Genomic DNA, 21,874 nt, shown 5'->3' with positions numbered 1-21,874 from the left:
AGCAGTGCGACGACCGGATTACATGTGAACACATCAGGACTTTCAGCAGTTGGTTGGAAGCACGTCTCAGAGGTGACAACACTATTTGTGTTGAGTTGTACTTGTTGTCCAGGGGACCATCTTTGACTGTATTGATTTGGAAAGGATACGAGATAAATGGGAATACATTTTACACGATTGACCAAGATCAAAAGAGCACCAACCAAAACAGCGGTGTCCGCTTTGATGCAACAACCGAGAGGGGAAAGGACACATATTATGGTTACATAGTGGACATATGGGAACTTGACTACGGACATGATTTTAAGGTCCCTTTGTTTAAGTGCAAATGGGTCAATCTGCCAGGAGGCGGGGTACAGGTAGACCCACAGTACGGAATGACAACAGTGGATCTGAAAAATCTTGGGTACACTGACGAACCGTTCGTCCTAGCCAATGATGTGGCACAGGTTATCTATGTGAAGGACGTGTCTACCAGACCGAGAAAGAGAAAAGATAAGGAAGCGAATACATCATACGATGAGCCAAAGCGCCACATAGTTCTTTCAGGAAAAAGGGACATCGTGGGAGTGGAGGGCAAGACAGACATGTCTGAAGATTATGAAAAGTTTCATGAAATTCCTCCCTTCAAAGTCAAGGGTGACCCCAGCATCCTGATAAACGATGAAGATTATCCATGGTTACGGCGCAATAAGCAAATGACACAAGCGAAGAAAAAGTGAAGAATTTCTCCCGCAACTATTATGATGATACCATGCCAACTTTGTAACTGACGAGTACGATACCATTATCCGTTTTATACATGCACATGCTATGTGGGTTAATTTATGATACCATGCCAACTTTCAACTTTTTTAAAGTTCATTTGAAATGCTTTAATGTCTTATGGTTCGGCCCTCGTAATAATTAAAAATAGCAACAATAAGTATTTTGTTGTAAGTAGAAACAAAATAAAATAAATAAAGCAAGAAAGACAAGAAAAAACAAAAAAAGTGTTTTCAAATTTGAAAACTAATGGCACTAACAGAAAGTTTATAATTTTCCTAAAACTAAAAGCAAAAAGAATTAAAAAATAAAGCAAAAAATAAAAGAAAATAAATAATGCAGAAAACAAAACAAAAAAGCTGAAAAAATAAAAATAGCAACAATAAGTAAAGAAAACAAAAAAACAAAAAATGCCTCCTACTGGCCCCCCACGGCCTGAATACGACTACAAACCCTACTATGGGCCAGGATTCAGGCCCGCAGTAGGCCCAGAAGGCCCATCAGGCAAAGCAATAGTAAGTAGGCCCGAAAGCCTGTCGTGGAGAGGAGCTCGAGAGGGGTGCAGCAGTGGGGCTTATAAACCACTGCGCCCCCCTCTCAACTAGCGTGGTGGGACTAAACTTTGGCCCGACGCGGGCAGCACAGGGGCCTTTGGTCCCGGTTGGTGGCACCAACCGGGACTAAAGGGGGGGCATTGGTCCCGGTTGGTGGCACCAACCGGTACCAAAGGCCGCCGCTTCCCGCCCTTTGGGCTGCCGAAAAAGAGGCCTTTGGTCCCGGTTGGTGGCACCAACCGGGACTAAAGGGTGCATTAGTCTCGGTTGGTTTCACGAACCGGGACCAATGGCTTTGCTATATAAGCAAACACTTTGCAAAAATTTAGAATTTCAACGCCAGTTGCCCCCGACGACGCCGACCTCCTCGATGCCGCCAGGCTGCTCCACCTCGCCGTCGCCGTCGCCGCCGCCGCCGCCGCCAAGGCCGCGCCTCCCCGAGCCCGCGCCGTCCTCGTCCCCGGCCTCCCCGAGCCTGCACCGTCCTCGTCGCCGGCCTCCCCGAGCCCGCGCCGTCCTCGTCCCCGTCGCCGCGTGCCTCCCTGAGCCCACCCTCCTCATCCCTGTCGCCGTGTGCCGCCTGAGACCGCCGTCTCCGTCAGCGCGTGTCGCCCCGAGCCCCTGCCCCATCCCGCCCGGCGCGCCGGCGCCCTCGCCGCCCCCACCATCGCCATCGTCATCGCTAGCCGCCCTCGCTATGAGCCGTCGCGCCGCCCCGGCTCTGTTTTTTTTCATTTTTATTAGTTTAATTTTTTTGTTCATATATATATATATATATATATATATATGTATAATGTATGCGTGTATGTATGTGGCTATGTGTCTGTAGATGTTGAAAATGTAAAAAAAATTGTTCAGAGCATGTTTTTGTTCATATATGTATTTTTCGTTCATATGTGTATTAATGTTTTCATATATGCAAAAGATAGATTTTTAGAAAAGTTAGGATTTTTTTTCTGTTCATAGATTTTTTTGGTGATATTAATTATTGTAGAATATGCAAATGTTTGTATATTCATATGAACAATGCATTAGGCAAAACCTTTGTTTTTTTCGAAATTTTCTATTTGAACATTTTTTTTAAAACAAGCAATACTAAAAGAATGAGAGGAAAAAGGAAAATAAGAAGAGGAATAAAGGAGAAGAAGAGGAGAGGAAGAAGAGGAGAAATAAATAAGAAGAGGAAAAAAGAAGAAAAAGAAGAGGAGAAGAAGGAAGGAATATAGGAGAAGAAGAAAAAATAGATATTTTTGTTTTTCTTCTTCTCCTCTATTCCTTTCTTCTTCTCCTCTTTTTTTTTCTTCTTTTTTTCTTCTTCTTCTTCCTTCTTCCTTCTTCCTCTTTTCTTTCTTTTCTTTATTTTCCTTTCTCGAGGGAGAAGAAGAAAAAGAAGAGGAGAAGAAGAAGAAAGGAATAGAGGAGAAAGAAGAAACTTCAACACGAGGGGGGGTACCGATACCCCCTCCCCGATAACATTATTTTCCCATGTATATGTATGTCGCATCGTTTTCGATATAACCCCCTCGAGATAACTTCGACACGAGGGGCGGTCGAAATATATACCCCCTCTCAACCGTGATAACTTATACAACGGCAGCACCCCCCTCGGCCCTCTCGCTCGACCAAAACTCTCGAGGACACCCAAACCCTAGAGAGAAAATGATGTTGGTCTCCTACCCCCTCCCGCCGCGCCCCTACCCGACAAATTAACTCTCTCGAGGCCACCCAAATTTACCAAGTTAAAAGAGAGTTGTCGTCGAGGCCACCCCAAACTCTTGAAGCATTGTGTCGAGGCGACCCCAGACCCTAGAGAAGCAGCGTCGAGGCCACTAACATGATTCCTTATTGTGATTAGCTAGCTAGTTCTATGTTTGCCACTAATATATATATATATATATCCATCTGTACCATGTTTGAATAATAATTGACATGTTGTAAATATTTGCAGAAACTATGGAGCACTCCCGATACGAAGAAACATAAGCGATGTTGGGGGACATAATCGCACAAGGAAGTGATGAAGTTGCGTCATTTCTCAACGACACCGATGGTCAGGAAGGACTGGGTGAAGAAGAGGGCTATGTTCATGATGGCTTCGCCCCATTAATGCCGGTACAAGAAGAGGACTATGTTCATGATGGCTCCGATGACACAATGGAGGTAAAAGAAGGATACTGTGATGACTGCTCCGGTGACCGAACCGAGTCCGGCCAGGTATATATATATTAGTTAAGCCCGTGCTGACTAGTTAATTGATGCATCCATTGTTTTAGTATATGTACACATATTAATTACTCTCGTCTTTCTTCCTTATAATTTCTAGCCCTCCGGAACGAGCACAACTTCGGTAAGGAGACGAGGCCCGAAGAAAAAGTTGAGCTCGGATGAAAGTTTGAGATCATAGAAATCGCGCCCGACGGCGAACCGATTGAACCCATCCGGACAAAGCGCGCATTTTCTGCTCAGTGCGGGGTTCTTGTTAGGGACAAGATCCCGATCAGCATCCAAAAATGGTATAAGCCTAAGGAGGAAGACCCTGAGGTGTCTTGTGTCAATGATATGCAGAAAGAAGATCTTTGGACTCAGCTGAAGGCAAATTTCACCCTACCGCCAGAGGAGGATCCGGAGAAGCCAGTTAAAGAGAAATTAATAAAGTCTTGTGCTCTTAAGAAGATGGCAACCCTATTCAGGAGGTGGAGGAAAGAGCTGAACAAGTTTGTCGACAAAAAAAAGACACCAGAATTCATCGGCAAATATGAGAAGATCAAAGATCACTGGCCCGCATTTGTGGCCCACAAGACATTGGAAAAGAGTAAGAAGATGTCGGCGACAAACAAGCAAAATGCTGCAAAGAAGATGCTTCACCATCGCACAGGGTCAGGTGGCTACCTCAAAGCCCGGCCTAAGTGGTCCAAGGCTAAGCATGATCTGCTTGAAAAAAGGATCAAACCAGAGACAATGTACTGGCCAGACCGTTGCCGGACTTGGTTCTTCGGGGCTGGCGAAACCTTGGACCCTGTATCAGGGAAGTGCCATTGGACGGACGAGCAACTGCAAATACCAGTCAAGAACCTTCAGCACTATATCGATGCAGCGCAGCGAGGAACATTCGTTCCAGACAAGGAGAAGGACGCTCACAATGGCCCTCGGGAATCATGAGCACCCTGGACGGACACAAGGCACACCAGGCTCCATTCCGTGGAAGGTTTGTTTTCCGGACGCAGGGGGTTACAAAACCCATGAGAGGAGGAAGAAACTGGAGCAGGGCCAACTGCAGGCGCTGCACGAAAGGGTAATGGGGCTAGAGTAACGAGAAGGGGAACGAGAAGCAGCAGATCGCAGCAAACGACTTGTCGAAGCTTCCCCCAAAGCTACCCCGCCATCTCAGCGGAGAAGCAGCGTGGCTTCCACCAAGCTGCTTCAGCCGGAGCATGTCTTGACGGCTCCTGCCAGCTATCTCGTGGATGATATCACGGAGTCTCAAAATTGCCACATTATGGCGCGATGGATGAATTTGAAGGTCAAGGCAGCTGTTAGCTCTGTTTATCCTAGTGTACCCGGCACAACTTATCACTGCCAGCCGATTCCATAAGGATATGCTAAGGTGATGGTGGATGAAATAACGGAGGGATTTGAAGACCTCCTACTTGACCACCCTACCGATGAAGGGGAGACTAGGCTGGGTTCTGCTCTGAAGACTCCATGCCTATGGCGGAAGGAGCTCATCAATCTTCCGAACTAGACGCCTCTGCCTCCTCCTCCTCCTCCGGCGAGTCAGGGCACTCCGCCTCCTCCACCGCCTCCTCCTCCGGCGAGTGACGATCAGGGCACGCGTGGCGGCACTCCGCCTCCTTCTCTGGCACGTGGCGGCACTCGGCCTCCTTCTCCGCCTGCACCGGCACTCCCGAGCAGCCAGCAGCCTCCTCCTTCTCCGCCTCGCCATCAAGGGAGGAAGAGACCCGCCGCCTCTCCGGCTGCTCCGGCGCGTCGTAGTCCTTCTCCTCTGCCTCATAAGCAAGCACGAAAGAAGACAGATGCCGCAGCCGCTCCGTCTGCTCCGGCGTCTAGCAGCACAACCAGAGGCGGGAGGGAATACAGATACGGTCCACCTCTCAAGCCTCTAGAGAAGTTACCATATGAGAGGACCGAGGAGGAAAACGATATGATCGTGCGGATCCACGTGAGCAAAGAGACATCCACCTCCGGAGGAGAAGGTAGATCTGGTGAAAGCAAAGCGCACTCTCGATGCCCTGAGGAAACCGGCAAAGTCTCCGCCGAGAACCAACTATGAGCGCATTACTGAACAGACATATCTCCAAGCGGAGCAGTCGGGAAGTAATGTCAGACATCAAAGAGCAAGAGAACGAGCAGCTGCGAAAAAAATTGACCAGCTCGGCGAACAAGCAAACCAATCGTGCCCCCCGCTCAATGTGTCTAGCGGCAACATCGTCGCTAATGTTCCGGGGATGGTGGCCGGTTATGGCAATCTACAAGATTACCTGCCTGATGATGCACTTCCTGATTTCATGGAGGTGGAGGAACACAAATACGAGTACGGGAAGCCTCTCGTCAAAGATGAAAAATCTCTAACAACAATGATGCGAAGATTCCATACTTGGTACATGAAAACCTACAGAGAGTCTGGGGGGACGAATACTTTGTATCTGAGAATTAAAGAGGAGCACGACCTCATTGGAAATGATCTGTTGCCTGTTCCATTTGAGGAGTTCTTCAAGTTCTTCAATCAAAAGGCCCTCAATAAATTAATGGTCTTTTGTTACTGCCTGTAAGTACTATTTCTGTCATTAAGTCTCTATATATAGCTCGGCTCTTTCATTGCATGTATTTATAATTAATTATCCTCAATATATTATGCAGATTGAAGATCATCGAGTGCAAAAAAAAAGAAATTTATGATATTGGGTTCATTAACACAAATATCATAGATGAATTTCGGGTTGAAAAGGACGTCAAAGAGGCCGAGGACAACTTGCTACAATCGTTGATCAAAAATCAAAACAAAGATACCATACTCTTTCCTTACAACGACAAGTGAGTGTTACTGTCGTGTGCATATTTGGTTTCCCTTATTACTCGAGCGAGGTTATAGTAATGTAATTGATGAGTTATGCATGCGTGCGCAGGTACCACTATATTCTTCTGGAGATTAAGATTGAGCGTGGAATAGTTACCGTCTTAGACTCGAGACGGAAAGATCCCAAAACCTATGCGGACATAACTGAAATGCTCAGCAAGTAAGTTCAATCGATCATTATCGCACCATAGCGGCAACTTTTTGTTCATTTCCTGATATCTCAAGTAATAATAATTATTTTCTTTGTCTTGCAGGGTTTGGAAACAGTTCATCGCAGAAGCTCCGGGACTGCCGAAGGAGCTGCGATATACATACCCGAAAGTAAGTACTACTGGCTAGCTAGTTGCGCGCATCTCCCGTTGATTCTATAGCTATACTTTCATCAATGCCATTTATAATGCTTCATTATCAGTTTGATTGACCTCTATTTCTTGTAAAGTGCTTGTGGCAGGAACAAGGGAATGATTTCTGTGGATACTACGTGTGCGAGTTCATCCACACACGACTTTGAAAAACAAGCGGGGCTACTCTCAAAGACAATATGAAGTGCGTAAGCAATAATATTCACAATTTCATTTTATTACACCATCGTCATTTCTGTTGAGTTTCATTCATATATATGTATTAATTAACCCCCTTCTTCAAATTAGACGTGGCAGATGCGGAATGAACTCCTAGAACCAGATCACATGAAAGCAATTCAAGAGGAATTGGCGGGATTCTTTCTTGACCACGTCATCAATAAAGCCAGAGAATACCATGTGGAAGTTGATTTCATTTGCTAGGGGACTGTAATTGAGAGATCTTACATATTGTACATGTATGTAGCCAGTAGCGTCAGATACATGATACGAAAACTTGTTGTTCGACCAATCTCTCGGAGAAGGAGAGGTCGATCGATCATTTCTCTCGGTATGCATGACGAACTTCTGTACTCAATGGTTCCCTTCATTTTCTTACTAGCTAGCGTGTCGAGGGCTATATGTATATAGTACGTAGCGTCGACCAAGCACGGACATAAGAAAGGACACTTCTCTCTATTAATTAGCTAGCTAACACAATATATGAACACCTAAATTAACCCCCCAAAACCCCCAACCCCCCCCCCCTTTCAAAAAAAACAAAAACCCCAGCCACTGGAATGCTGACGCGTGGATGCCTTTTGGTCCCGGTTGGTGCCTCCAACCGGGACCAAAGGCCCCCCTGCCTGGGCTCGGCGCACCGGCCATGTGGAGGACCATCTGTCCCGATTCGTGTTTGAACCGGGGCTAAAGGGGGGAGGTATTAGTAACAACCCATTAGTCCCGGTTCATGAACCGGGACTAAAGGCCCTTACGAACCGGGACAAATGCCCCCTTTTCTACTAGTGACATCGAATGTCTCAAGAGAGAACTTATTACAATAAATATGACTTAAGGCCATCTAATAACGATAACAGCTGAAGGCTTGGAAGATAAGTGAGTCCATCAACTCCAACGGCATCACTGAGTATAGAACCACGACGTAAGGCACCTTACTCATTGTCTGAAAAGTCTGCAACATGAACGTTACAGCCCAAAAACGGTTCAGCACATGGAATATGCTGGCAATGTAACACATAGAGGGTAATGAACAGAAATATGCTATACTACATGCATATATGGCTGGTGGAAAGCCAATTTTTCCCTACTGCAAAGGAATAAGTTTTATTTAACTATCATGGTGGTTGTTAAACATTGAGAGTGTAGACACCCTCTCAATCCCAATTAAACATCATCATTAAACCCAACAAATTAAATTAAAGTAACATGATGAGATTCACATGATAATCCAAGTACTAGATACTCAAAACGTCCATAACTGGGGACACGGCTAACCATGATTAGTTTATACACTCTGCAGAGGTTTGCGCACTTTTCCCCACAAGACTCGATCTCCTCCGTTGGATTTCTCGCACTACATGGTGTTTGAGAAATGGATGACCGAGACCTAGTCTTTTGGAAGCGCTAGCACCTTATGATCGGGTAGACAGTTACACCTAATTTCCCCTACATCTGCTAGTCTACCACTATAAGAGTTCGCAGGACTTAATCAACTATGCTAGAGCCCATAGTAGCTTGTGGCTGCACACGGAAGTTTCTAGCATGAATAATCTCAAGATCCCTTTGAGCCTGGGTGGCAGTCCATAAAGAAAAACAAGCAATCGCTGGAATACCCAGGTGCCTCAATCCACCGAGATGTGTATTAAAGTTGCCACCTTAAATAAACCATTAAATAACAATCTCACATCTGTCATGGATACACTCACCCAATGTGACACTCCAAAATTTTTTATTTGGTTTTCAGCAAAAAACTTTGTTGGATTTGAAGAAGGCCATTTAATCTTCCAAAAACCTCTCTCTCAAAACTTTTTCCCCCTTGGCAAGGATTTTATTTTTTGGTGTCTTCTTCAACCCTGGTGTTTGGTTATTAAAAACCTTTCTTCTAAATTGTCCCCTTCTCAAATTCATTTTCTTTGGACTTATTTTTTGTTATTAAGAAAACCCTAGAAACCACTCACGATTTTACCATGCCTAATATGGTAAAACCTCCCAAAAACCCTCCTTCCACTTTGGGGCAATCCATATATTCTGTCCCAACAAGTCCAACTCATTTTTGGATTTTATTTCATTTATTTCTTTCCCCAAAACAATTCTGTCCATTATTTTGAACCTAGGTGATTTGCAAAGCAAGTACCTAAATGCCTTTGAGTTTTGATCTCAAACCAACTCCTCTAGATGGTCCTTGGTAACCACAACCTAGAACCATCAAGATACACTCTCCTTCTTTTCAAATTTTTCAAATTTCAGCCTCTGCAAGTTTGGACCAGATTTGTCAAATTTGGTGAAATTCATATCTCCACTTCTCCAAAAATTCCACCAAAATTCAGGCAGCCCTCAGATGCAATGAGAGACCACCACACCAAAGATCAGATCAAGAAAAATTACCCACATGCCAAAATCATTTCGTCAAACACTTGGTCGGCACGGTTCCTGTACACCTTCAGATAAGTTCAGAGTTGCAGTGTCGTTTTCGTCAGAGTGTTGGCACTGATCGCCCGTGCACCCTGGCGCTTTGCGCACGGCCCCTTCCCCCCTGGCCAGAGCACCGCACGCCCGCTTGGACGGACGCAGGCATCGGTGGCGGCGAGCATCTTCAACGCCGGAAGCCTCTGCGGTGGCAGAGCCACCCGTGGCGGCCAAATGGAGCCTGCTCCGGCTCGCAACACCGTTCTGTGCCGCCCATTGCTCCCTAGCCCTCCGCGTGGCCTCATGCATGCCAGCGCACCCCCGCAGCACCGTCGCCATGGTCCGGCAAGCACAGGGCGCGCCCTCTGCCGCGGACGGGCCCGCGCCGCCCCGTTCCGTCGAATCCACCCAGGACTCCTAATCCAAGCTTGTTTAGCGTCAAAACGGAACCAATGGAACTCCACGTTGACGCCCAACTCCCTAAACCTCCCCGACCAAGCTCTGCGCCGCCGTAACCATCGCCGGAGAACTCCGTTCACGGCTACCGCCTTGGATCGCCTATAAAAAGGAGCCCCGAGCTCGCTCTCGTGCACGCACCACCACTGCACCTCACCAACACTCCACCAAGCCACTAGGAGGACCTCGAGGAGGTCTCCTCCCCCAACTCCGGCCGCCTCGATCCGCCTCGGCCACCATCTCGATTCACTCCGATGAGGCTATCCCCGTCGCCCAAACCACGTCAGTAGCCACCTCGAGCAACCAGTGAGCTAACCCAAGCTTCGATTTGACCTTCACAGCCCTCCCCGACGAGATCCATCTCCACCTGAGCCGCCGTCCGCCGGAGCAAGGGCCACCGTCGACATGGTGCTCTCCGGCGACCAACACCACCACCCCCCGACGCGGAAGGACACGCTGATCACTCTGGTACCGCCTGATCCCCCTGCCTCGCCGTGGATCGCCGCCGGCGACCACTACAGCTCTCGGGCACCGGCAGACTCTGTTCTTCCCCGTTCAAAAATTTAAATCTGACGGGTAGGACCCCCTCGTCAGTGTGTTCTCTTTTTCCGAATCGTTTTCTATTTTATTCAGTTGACCCCCTGGAAACTTTCTATTTCATTACAGATGGGTCCCTGGTCTTAAAACCTTTATAACTTTTAAACAGAAAATGGTTTTTGAGTGATTCTTTTTCTGTCATCTTTATTTTTCTGTCTAGTTTTTTGTCATATTTATTTGAAAAATATTTGGAACACTTTTATGTACACTCGCGGTATTTACTTTACGTACGTATTTTTTCTTATACCGTAGATACCGGAGGAGGTGACGGAGCCGCGAACTTCACCCAGTTAGACTCCGACTACTCCGAACCAAGCAAGCATGTTTGAACTCTTCATATGATGAGTGGTTGTTGCATGTTTGCATTTAGTAGTATCATGGCATGTTTATGAACATTTCGTTGAATGTTATATTTCATGCAAAGATAAGGCAAGTGAGTTTGGAAATCCATATGTTGTTGGATATAAGTTTGCATGGCCATGTGATGGCATGAGAATGGGTAAGATGGCAGTGTTGTGGCATGCCAGTCTTACGCCAGACTATTTGACTTCAGTGTCAACGTGAATCAAGTCACATTCCCATTCATTTCCTTTCCGGTACTACCACATGTTTTCCGCAAGGAATATGGCTTAGTAAGTTGCAAACCACTTTCCTGGTACACACCAAATAGAGAGGCCGGGATGAGGGTTCCATGGCCCTGGATTAAAGCCCGTCATCCGGTCAGGGGGCATGGGTGTTTCCGGTTGGGACCGAGAGGGGGGCACCCCTTAGAGCGCGCGTATAGAAATTTGATCCCATGCTATTCGAGGTTGTGACCTCCCCGTCTCAAAGTTTTTCTTGGACGTTGTCTAGGGTGATTCCTGGCATCGTGAGGTGGAGTGGGTGTGTACTGGTTAGATGTGTTTCTACCGAAATACCATAAACGGAACTAGTCATTCGTGACTACGGAAATCCATTGGGTGTGGGCAGTTAGTACAAACTCTGCAGAGTCAAAAATCCCTTGAACCATCTTGTACATGTCCAAGTACTGTGATCATCTTATCTCGTCAAATGTCAGTCTCAGTGACAAACTCTGGTGAACCACATGAGTGTTAAGTCCGGTTAACAGTTTATTCTTGTGGATGGACTAACCTGTTATTCACTTTTGATATAAGCCCTTTCTATGACGTCGCTCAGACGTCCGACTGTGGCACACTTGTTATTTACTTCTGATATAAGCCCTTTCTGTGATGTCGCTCAGACGTCCGACTGTGGCATACTTGTTATTTACTTTTGATATAAGCTCTTTCTATGATGCCGCTCAGACGTCCGACTGTGGCACACTTGTTATTTACTATTGGTATAAGCCCTTTCTATGATGTCGCTTAGACGTCCGACTGTGGCACGCTTGTTATTTATTTTCAATAAAAGCCCTTTCTGTGATGTCGCTCAGACGTCCGACTGTGGCACGCATGTCTTTTACTTTCAATATAAGCCCTTTATGTGGTGTCGCTTAGACGCCCGACTGCGGCATGATTTGTTTATTTGTTCACCCTTCGAGGTGTCGCTTCAGACACCCGATCGGGTTTCAGTTATTTTTACTACCGTCTGACTTTCTTATTACTAAATAATGTCGTGTGAGTTCATCATTGCTCATGACGCATTCATGCATGCATTTATTATATCTTATGTCCGAGCTGTCTTGTGAGTACTTTCAAAGTACTCACCTGGCTTGTTGATTTGGCCAGATGCTGACGAAGGCGATCTCATGGATGGAGAGTTCAATAGCGAGTCCGACGCCTAGAGGAGTCCCAGTCAGTCTCGTGCGACCCTGGATTTGGTCACTGTATTATATCCGCTTCCGCTACCCAAATATATTCATCGAGCCTCACCTTGACGCTCGATGAGCTGCCAGTTTAGGAGTTATGTTGTCCACTCCACTGTGATATTCCACCACCACTTTATTCTCGAGAAAGTAGTAAGCCACCCCACACCATTGTGCCATATCCGCCATTATGTATAATTATTGGCGTGTCTGTAATAAATTGTTGAGCATCCCAGCTCGATCCTGTATTATATTAAATGCTACTGGCTTATTGTATCAAGATTTTTTTTCTACCAGTCAGAAGGATTTTCCTCGTACTGGACAAAAAGGATTGGTTTCTCAATAAGTATTTTATTGGAAAACCGGTCGTGACAAGCTTGGTATCAGAGCCAGGATGACTGTAGGAAGCCACTAGGCGCGATTGCTAATCGGTTATTAGCATGATAGAGCTAATTCTTATTTTTGCAAATGTAGTCATTTTCTGACAGTCAGCATAAATTTATGATCTGACCACTCAGAATTTTTGCCTACTTTTGTAGATGGCTGACAACAACTACGAGTCTCAGATGTTCGCCAACGTGCCTGATGGGTTCGTCAAGCTTCTCTCCTTCATCGTCCAGGTCGCGATGGGGCCATCTATGCGCCCAGTCTTCACACTATATCAGCACAAAGTCAACGACAGTCTGACCATGCACCAGGCCGCGGTGCAATTCAAGGGAGGGTGTGTTGAGTTACGCCGCTTCCGGTTCTTGGGAAGAGCCATGCCTACGGAGAAGCAGGCTATGCAGATGGCAGCCCGTGAGGCGATAGCTCGCCTCAGGGATGTCCTTCCTTCGATGAAGACTCGTCGTTACCGCTACCTTCCATGCCACGTGCCATACGCCTGTCACTACGTGTTCTCTTGCCCAAGAGGAGAACGAGACGAGGCTTTTGAGATGCTTATCGAGTATCTCCGGGCTCTGGAGGCAGCCTTCGACAGCCTGGTGGACGACTTCGTGGCTACCCGCATGGACTCAGTCCATGGCTGTGCCGCTAACAGGAGGGAGCTCCTGCACGCCGCACCGCCACTGACTTTCGTCTCGTCCTCAGCATCTTATGCACCTACCACTCTCGCTACTGCTCGTCGCCTGCCTTCCACCGAGGAATTCAACCAAGTCATTGCGCCCACTCCAGTCTGTTCTGCACCACCCATTGCGCCCACACCTGTTCGTGTTGCTCCGCATATGGCACCCGCTCCATCTACTCAGCGCAGCGCTTCACGTCTGGAGCCTGTTAGCGAGGAGGAGGTTGAGTCCCCAGCATCACTGTGCCACACCCTCGACAGGGCAAAGGAGATCCTCACCATCTCCGACTGAGTACGCTTAGCCGTCATGCGATGTACCGCTCTGTACGATATGCTCATATATACATAAGTTGTGAGAATTAGCTTGTTTGCGCATCATGTAGGAACTGGAGAAGTGCACTAGCCTAAATAACATGTCAGGAATATGTACGCATATCCTGAGTGATGTATTGTATAATTACCGCCTGCATGTAAGATATGTAATGAGCAGTCCTTCTCCGTGCGCAATCGATTCTTCTTTTTAAAAATCCTGGAACATTTAAATTTTTTTCTAGTATTTATGCATTTATTGAAATTTTGCGACTCTTTTCCCTTTCTTATGAGTTTTACAAAATATATCCCCAGAGTGAAAAATGTCTCGTCCTTGGACGCGCTCCATGCCAACTCCGTCAGAGGAAAATTATGGCACACAACTAAGCAACAATTTCACACAGGGGCAGTCAAGTTAATAGGACAGTGAAACAACACTTTCCCAAATGTGCCATCTTTAAGAGCAAAGTCAGCAACAACATCAGGAAATGATGAACCAAGTCATCAATATGGGAAATCACCGTGGACAGTATCAGCAGCAATCCAAGTTATCTGAGCTACAGAAGACACATCCCCAAACATTTTCTCATACTGACAAACCTCTTGAGGCCGAGGACTGGCTTCGAGACATGGAAAGAAAATTAATTATTGCACAGTGTTCAGATCTTGAGAAAGTGCTATATGCACCACACTATCTCACTGGAGCAGCTGCATCGTGGTGGGAAAACTTCCTACACATGCACCCTAACGAAAATAATATAACCTGGGAGGAGTTCAAGGAAGGTTTTCGTGGGGCGCATATTCCTAAAAGTCTTATGAAGATCAAGAAGAGAGAATTTGATGACCTCAAACAGAGGACCATGACGGTGTCAGAATACAACAGTCAGTTTACTCTATTGTCTTGCTACGCCAACGAAGAGCGTATGACTGAAACCAAGAAGATGGATAAATTCCTAGACGGTCTGGCACCCGCGCTCAAATGCCAGCTGGTTGTGCACACCTTCCCAGATTTTAAAACGCTGGTGGATAAGGCCATTACCTTGGAAAATGAGAGACGCGGCTTGGAGGATTTCCGCAAGCGAAAAAGGGACCAGACTAATCTTGCTCGTAACTACCGAAGCAAGACGGATTTTTAGAAAGGTGGGACACACAAACCCACGACAAACGTCTCACGCCCAGTCGAGAATTTCCATGCAAGGGACAAGGAGTTCACATATCGCCCAGGCGTTACTTGCTACGCTTGTGGAGAAGAAGAGCATTATGCCAAGCAGTGCCCCAAGCCAAGGAACTCGACCCTAAAGCCGAACAATGGTGGCAATAATTCAGCACCAAAGCGTAACAATTTCAACCCCAATAACAACCACAGGAAGGGTCATCTGAACCACGTGACCAGAGAGGAAGCACAAAATGCCCCGGATATCGTACTCGGTACGTTCCCTGTCAACACAATACCTGCCATGGTTTTGTTTGATTCTGCAGCTTCTCACTCATTCATTTCGAAAAGTTTTGCTTTGCAAAATAATTTTTCGATGCTTCCCTTGGAAAAATCCATGATCATCAAGTCCCCTGGAATTAAACAAGTTGCCCAAAGTTACTGCCAAGGTGTGGTTATTGAGTTTGAAGGATTGAAATTTCACGCCAACCTTATTGTTTAAGGTCTGGATGTCATCTTAGGGATGGATTGGTTAACCACCAACAAAGGTTTTATTGACTGCTTCAACCGGACCGTAATTCTCACCCACCACCATGGGAAGACAATAAAAGTTTCAGCCAAAGAGAGAAAAATATCCTGGCAACCGAGATTGAACAAGGTGGATATTTCTGAATTAAGCAAGGTTCCAGTAGTGTGTGAATTTCCAAACGTATTTCCCGAAGAACTACCAGGCATGCCACCAGACCGAGAGATAGAATTCAGCATTGAGCTAGCACCCGGAACCGCCCCCATATACAAGAAACCATACAGAATGGCACCATCTGAATTGGTAGAATTGAAGAAGCAAATAAAAGAATTACTAGACAAAGGATATATACGAGCCAGCTCCTCACCTTGGGGTTCACCAATTTTATTTGCCAAAAAGAAGGATGGAACACTGAGATTGTGTATCGACTATCGAGCACTTAACATGGCCACCATCAAAAATAAATACCCGATGCCACGGATAAATGATTTATTTGATCAGCTCGCTCAGGCCAAGGTATTCTCGAAAATTGACTTAAGGTCGGGATACCATCAATTAAAAGTACGAATAGAAGATATCCCCAAGACAGCCTTCACCTCCAGATATGGACTGTATGAGTTCACAGTAATGCCATTTGGACTAACAAACGCTCCCGCATATTTTGTTCACCTCATGAACAAAGTATTTATGAAGTTTATGGACAAGTTTGTTGTGGTATTCATCGATGATATTCTGATATACTCCAAGACACCAGAAGAGCACGCTGAACATCTCCGAATTGTATTAGGAGAACTCAAGAAACATCAATTGTATGCCAAGTTCAGCAAGTGTGAATTTTGGTTAAAGCAGGTAGGTTTTCTGGGCCACGTACTGACCCAAGAAGGTATTGCGGTAGACCCGGAAAAAGTCAAGGCCGTACTTGGCTGGAAACCACCAGCTAGCGTAACGGACGTACGAAGTTTCTTGGGAATGGCAGGTTACTACCGAAGATTTATTGAAGGATTTTCCACTATAGCAAAGCCAATGACGTAGTTACCCAAGAAAGACAAGAAGTTTGAATGGACGGAAGCTTGCAAGAAAAGTTTCCAACAACTGAAAAGGAAATTAATGACAACACCAGTATTAATTGTTCCAGACATACACAAGAATTTTGAGGTGTATTGTGACGCATCCCGGAAGGGCCTCGGATGCGTATTGATGCAAGAAGGCAAGGTAGTCGCATATGTCTCCAGACAACTTCACAAGCATGAGGAAAATTATCCTACTCATGACCTGGAGTTAGCAGCAGTTATACATGCACTCAAGGAGTGGAGACACTTCTTACTGGGAAATCGTTGTGAAATATACACAGACGATAAAAGCCTCAAGTATATTTTCACACAACCTGAACTGAATTTACGGCAACGATGTTGGTTGGAATTAGTAAAGGATTATGATGTTGGAATCCACTACTACCCAGGCAAAGCAAATGTAGTGGCAGATGCTCTAAGTCGGAACCCCAACCCAAACAACGACAGCCTACCAAAGTTGAGACCTGAATTTCAGCAGGACTTTGCCAAACTCAACTTAATAATGGTCACCGAAGGCAGTGTGTCCAATTTAGAAATATAGCCTACCCTGATGGAAAAGGTTAAAGAGGCTCAGCATGGGAACCCTAGCATTGAAGGCATTAAATGGAAAGTGAATTTGGGCAAGGCCTCAGAATTCGTTATCGATGAGCGGGGAATATTGTGGTACGGAAATCGACTTTGCGTACCGAATATCGAGGACCTTAAACAGCAAATCTTAGCTGAAGGCCACACCGCTCCGTATACAATCCATCCTGGAGGAACAAAAATGTACAAGGATCTTCAGGAAACATTTTGGTGGCACGGTATAAAAAGGGACATAGCCACGTTTATTGCATGTTGTGATTCATGTCAACGCATCAAGGCCGAGCACCAGAAACCGGCCGGACTATTACAACCAAATAAGATACCCGAGTGGAAATGGGACGAGATTGGAATGGATTTTATTGTTGGGCTACCTCGGTCACGACACGGACATGATTCCCTATGGGTCATCACTGATAGACTGACTAAAGTAGCACACTTCATCCCCGTGAAGACAACCCACAACACTCAGAAGCTTGCCAGGCTTTATCTTTCCCGTATCGTCTGCTTACATGGAGTTCCAAAGACCATAATATCTGAAAGGGGCACACAATTCATCTCCAGATTTTGGGATCACCTGCAACAGGCTCTGGGAACTCAACTAGCTTTCAGTACAGCATACCACCCCCAGACTGACGGACAAACTGAACGCGTAAACCAAATTCTAGAAGACATGCTGAGAGCATGTGTCCTCACTTATGGAACCAGTTGGGAGGAAAGCTTGCCATACGCAGAGTTCGCATACAACAACAGTTACCAGGCCAGCCTGCAAATGGCACCATTTGAAGCCTTGTACAGGCGGAGATGTCGTACCCCGCTAAATTGGTCAGAGACCGGAGACAGCCGTATCTTCGGCCCAGACATGCTCAAAGAAGCCGAGGAAAAGGTCAAGCTAATCAGGGACCGACTCAAGACAGCTCAAAGCCGACAGAAGAGTTATTACGATCAGAAACATCGTGGAATCAGTTTCGAACCCGGTGAGTTTGTGTACCTACGAGTAACTCCTATGAGGGTCCTGCAACGATTCAAGATTAAGGGGAAGCTAGCACCAAGATTCATCGGACCATTCTTTATAGTGGCACGAAGAGGCACGGTAGCCTACCAGCTAGACTTACCCAGAGAATTATCCGATATCCACAACGTGTTCCACGTCTCGCAATTAAGGAAGTGCGTGAGCAACCCAGAGAAGCAAGTATCCCATGAAAACATTGACGTGCAACCAGACCTCACCTATCGGGAACATCCAGTAAAAATATTGGAGGAGTCTGAAAGAAGGACCCGACAGAAAACCATCAAGTTTTTCAGAGTTCAGTGGAGCAATCACACCGAGAGTGAAGCCACTTGGGAAAGAGAGGATTTTCTTCGAGCAGAGCATCCACACTTATTTGAGGATCAGCTGAAATCTCGGGGACGAGATTTTTCCTACGGGGGTAGGTGTTGTGACACTCCAAAAAAATTTATTTGGTTTTCAGCAAAAAACTTTGTTGGATTTGAAGAAGGCCATTTAAATTCTTCCAAAAACCTCTCTCTCAAAACTTTTTCCCCCTTGGCAAGGATTTTATTTTTTGGTGTCTTCTTCAACCCTGGTGTTTGGTTATTAAAAACCTTTCTTCTAAATTGTCCCCTTCTCAAATTCATTTTCTTTGGGCTTATTTTCTGTTATTAAGAAAACCCTAGAAATTTTGGGACTTCTCTTTTGTTGAAACCACTCACGATTTTACCATGCCTCATATGGTAAAACCTCCCAAAAACCCTCCTTCCACTTTGGGGCAATCCATATATTCTGTCCCAACAAGTCCAACTCATTTTTGGATTTTATTTCATTTATTTCTTTCCCCAAAACAATTATGTCCATTATTTTGAACCTAGGTGATTTGCAAAGCAAGTACCTAAATGCCTTTGAGTTTTGATCTCAAACCAACTCCTCTGGATGGTCCTTGGTAACCACAACCTAGAACCATCAAGATCCACTCTCCTTCTTTTCAAATTTTTCAAATTTCAGCCTCTGCAAGTTTGGACCAGATTTGTCAAATTTGGTGAAATTCATATCTCCACTTCTCCAAAAATTCCACCAAAATTCAGGCAGCCCTCAGATGCAATGAGAGACCACCACACCAAAGATCAGATCAAGAAAAATTACCCACATGCCAAAATCATTTCGTCGAACACTTGGCCGGCACTGTTCCTGTGCACCTTCAGATAAGTTCAGAGTTGCAGTGTCATTTTCGTCAGAGTGTTGGCACTGATCGCCCGTGCACCCTGGCGCTTTGCGCACGGCCCCTTCCCCCCTGGCCAGAGCACCGCACGCCCGCTTGGACGGACGCAGGCGTCGGTGGTGGCGAGCATCTTCAACGCCGGCAGCCTTTGCGGTGGCAGAGCCACCCGTGGCGGCCAAATGGAGCCTGCTCCGGCTCGCAACGCCATTCTGCGCCGCCCATTGCTCCCTAGCCCTCCGTGTGGCCTCATGCATGCCAGCACACCCCCGCAGCACCGTCGCCGTGGTCCGGCAAGCACAGGGCGCGCCCTCTACCGCCGACGGGCCCGCGCCGCCCCGTTCCATTGAATCCACCCAGGACTCCTAATCCAAGCTTGTTTAGCGTCAAACAGAACCAGTGGAACTCCACGTTGACGCCCAACTCCCTAAACCTCTCCGACCAAGCTCTGCGCCGCCGTAACCATCGCCGGAGAACTCCGTTCACGGCCACCGCCTCGGATCGCCTATAAAAAGGAGCCCCGAGCTCGCTCTCGTGCACGCACCACCAGTGCACCTCACCAACACTCCACCAAGCCACTAGGAGGACCTCGAGGAGGTCTCCTCCCCCAACTCTGGCCGCCTCGATCCGCCTCGGCCACCAGCTCGATTCACTCCGGTGAGGCTATCCCCGTCGCCCAAACCATGTCAGTAGCCACCTCGAGCAACCAGTGACCTAACCCAAGCTTCGATTTGACCTTCGCAGCCCTCCCCGACGAGATCCATCTCCACCCGAGCCGCCGTCCACCGGAGCAAGGGCCGCCGTCGACGTGGTGCTCGCCGGCGACCAACACCACCACCCCCGACGCGGAAGGACACGCTGATCACTCTGGTACCGCCCGATCCCCCTGCCTCGCCGTGGATCGCCGCCGGCGACCACTGCAGCTCTCGGGCGCCGGCAGACTCTGTTCTTCCCCGTTCAAAAATTTAAATCTGACGGGTGGGACCCCCTCGTCAGTGTCTTCTCTTTTTCCGAATCGTTTTCTGTTTTATTCAGTTGACCCCCTGGAAACTTTCTGTTTCATTACAGATGGGTCCCTGGTCTTAAAACCTTTATAACTTTTAAACAGAAAATGGTTTTTTAGTGATTCTTTTTCTGTCATCTTTATTTTTCTGTCTAGTTTTTTGTCATGTTTATTTGAAAAATATTTGGAACACTTTTCTGTGCACTCGCGGTATTTACGTACGTACGTATTTTTTCTTATACCGTAGATACCGGAGGAGGTGACAGAGCCGCGAACTTCACCCAGTTAGACTCTGACTACTCCGAAAAAGGCAAGCATGTTCGAACTCTTGATATGATGAGTTGTTGTTGCATGTTTGCATTTAGTAGTATCATGGCATGTTTATGAACATTTCGTTGAATGTTATATTTCATGCAAAGATAAGGCAAGTGAGTTTGGAAATCCATATGTTGTTGGATATAAGTTTGCATGGCCATGTGATGGCATGAGAATGGGTAAGATGGCAGTGTTGTGGCATGCTAGTCTTACGCCAGACTATTAGACTTCAGTGTCAACGTGAATCAAGTCACATTCCCATTCATTTCCTTTCTGGTACTACCACATGTTTTCTGCAAGGAATATGGCTTAGTAAGTTGCAAACCACTTTCCTGGTACACACCAAATAGAGAGGCCGGGATGAGGGTTCCATGGCCCTGGATTAAAGCCCGTCATCCGGTTAGGGGGCATGGGTGTTTTCGGTTGGGACTGAGAGGGGGGCACCCCTTAGAGCGCGCGTATAGAAATTTGATCCCATGCTATTCGAGGTTGTGACCTCCCCGTCTCAAAGTTTTTCTTGGACGTTGTCTAGGGTGATTCCTGGCATCGTGAGGTGGAGTGGGTGTGTACTGGTTAGAGGTGTTTCTACCGAAATACCATAAACGGAACTAGTCATTCGTGACTACGGAAATCCATTGGCTGTGGGCAGTTAGTATAAACTCTGCAGAGTCAAAAATCCCTTGAACCATCTTGTACATGTCCAAGTACTGTGATCATCTTATCTCGTCAAATGTCAGTCTCAGTGACAAACTCTGGTGAACCACATGAGTCTTAAGTCCGGTTAACAGTTTATTCTTGTGGATGGACTAACCTGTTATTCACTTTTGATATAAGCCCTTTCTGTGACGTCGCTCAGACGTCCGACTGTGGCACACTTGTTATTTACTTCTCATATAAGCCCTTTCTGTGATGTCGCTCAGACGTCCGACTGTGGCATACTTGTTATTTACTTTTGATATAAGCCCTTTCTGTGATGTCGCTCAGACGTCCGACTGTGGCACACTTGTTATTTACTATTGATATAAGCCCTTTCTGTGATGTCTCTTAGACGTCCGACTGTGGCATGCTTTTTATTTATTTTCAATAAAAGCCCTTTCTGTGATGTCGCTCAGACGTCCGACTGTGGCACGCATGTCTTTTACTTTCAATATAAGCCCTTTATGTGGTGTCGCTTAGACGCCCGACTGCGGCATGATTTGTTTATTTGTTCACCCTTCGAGGCGTCGCTTCAGACACCCGATCGGTTTTCAGTTATTTTTACTACCGTCTGACTTTCTTATTACTAAATAATGTTGTGTGAGTTCATCATTGCTCATGACGCATTCATGCATGCATTTATTATATCTTATGTCCGAGCTGTCTTGCGAGTACTTTCAAAGTAC

The sequence above is a fragment of the Triticum aestivum genome, chromosome 5B (assembly GCF_018294505.1).
Source record: "Triticum aestivum cultivar Chinese Spring chromosome 5B, IWGSC CS RefSeq v2.1, whole genome shotgun sequence".
NCBI lineage: Eukaryota > Viridiplantae > Streptophyta > Magnoliopsida > Poales > Poaceae > Triticum > Triticum aestivum.
Note: the sequence above shows the minus strand (reverse complement) of the source record.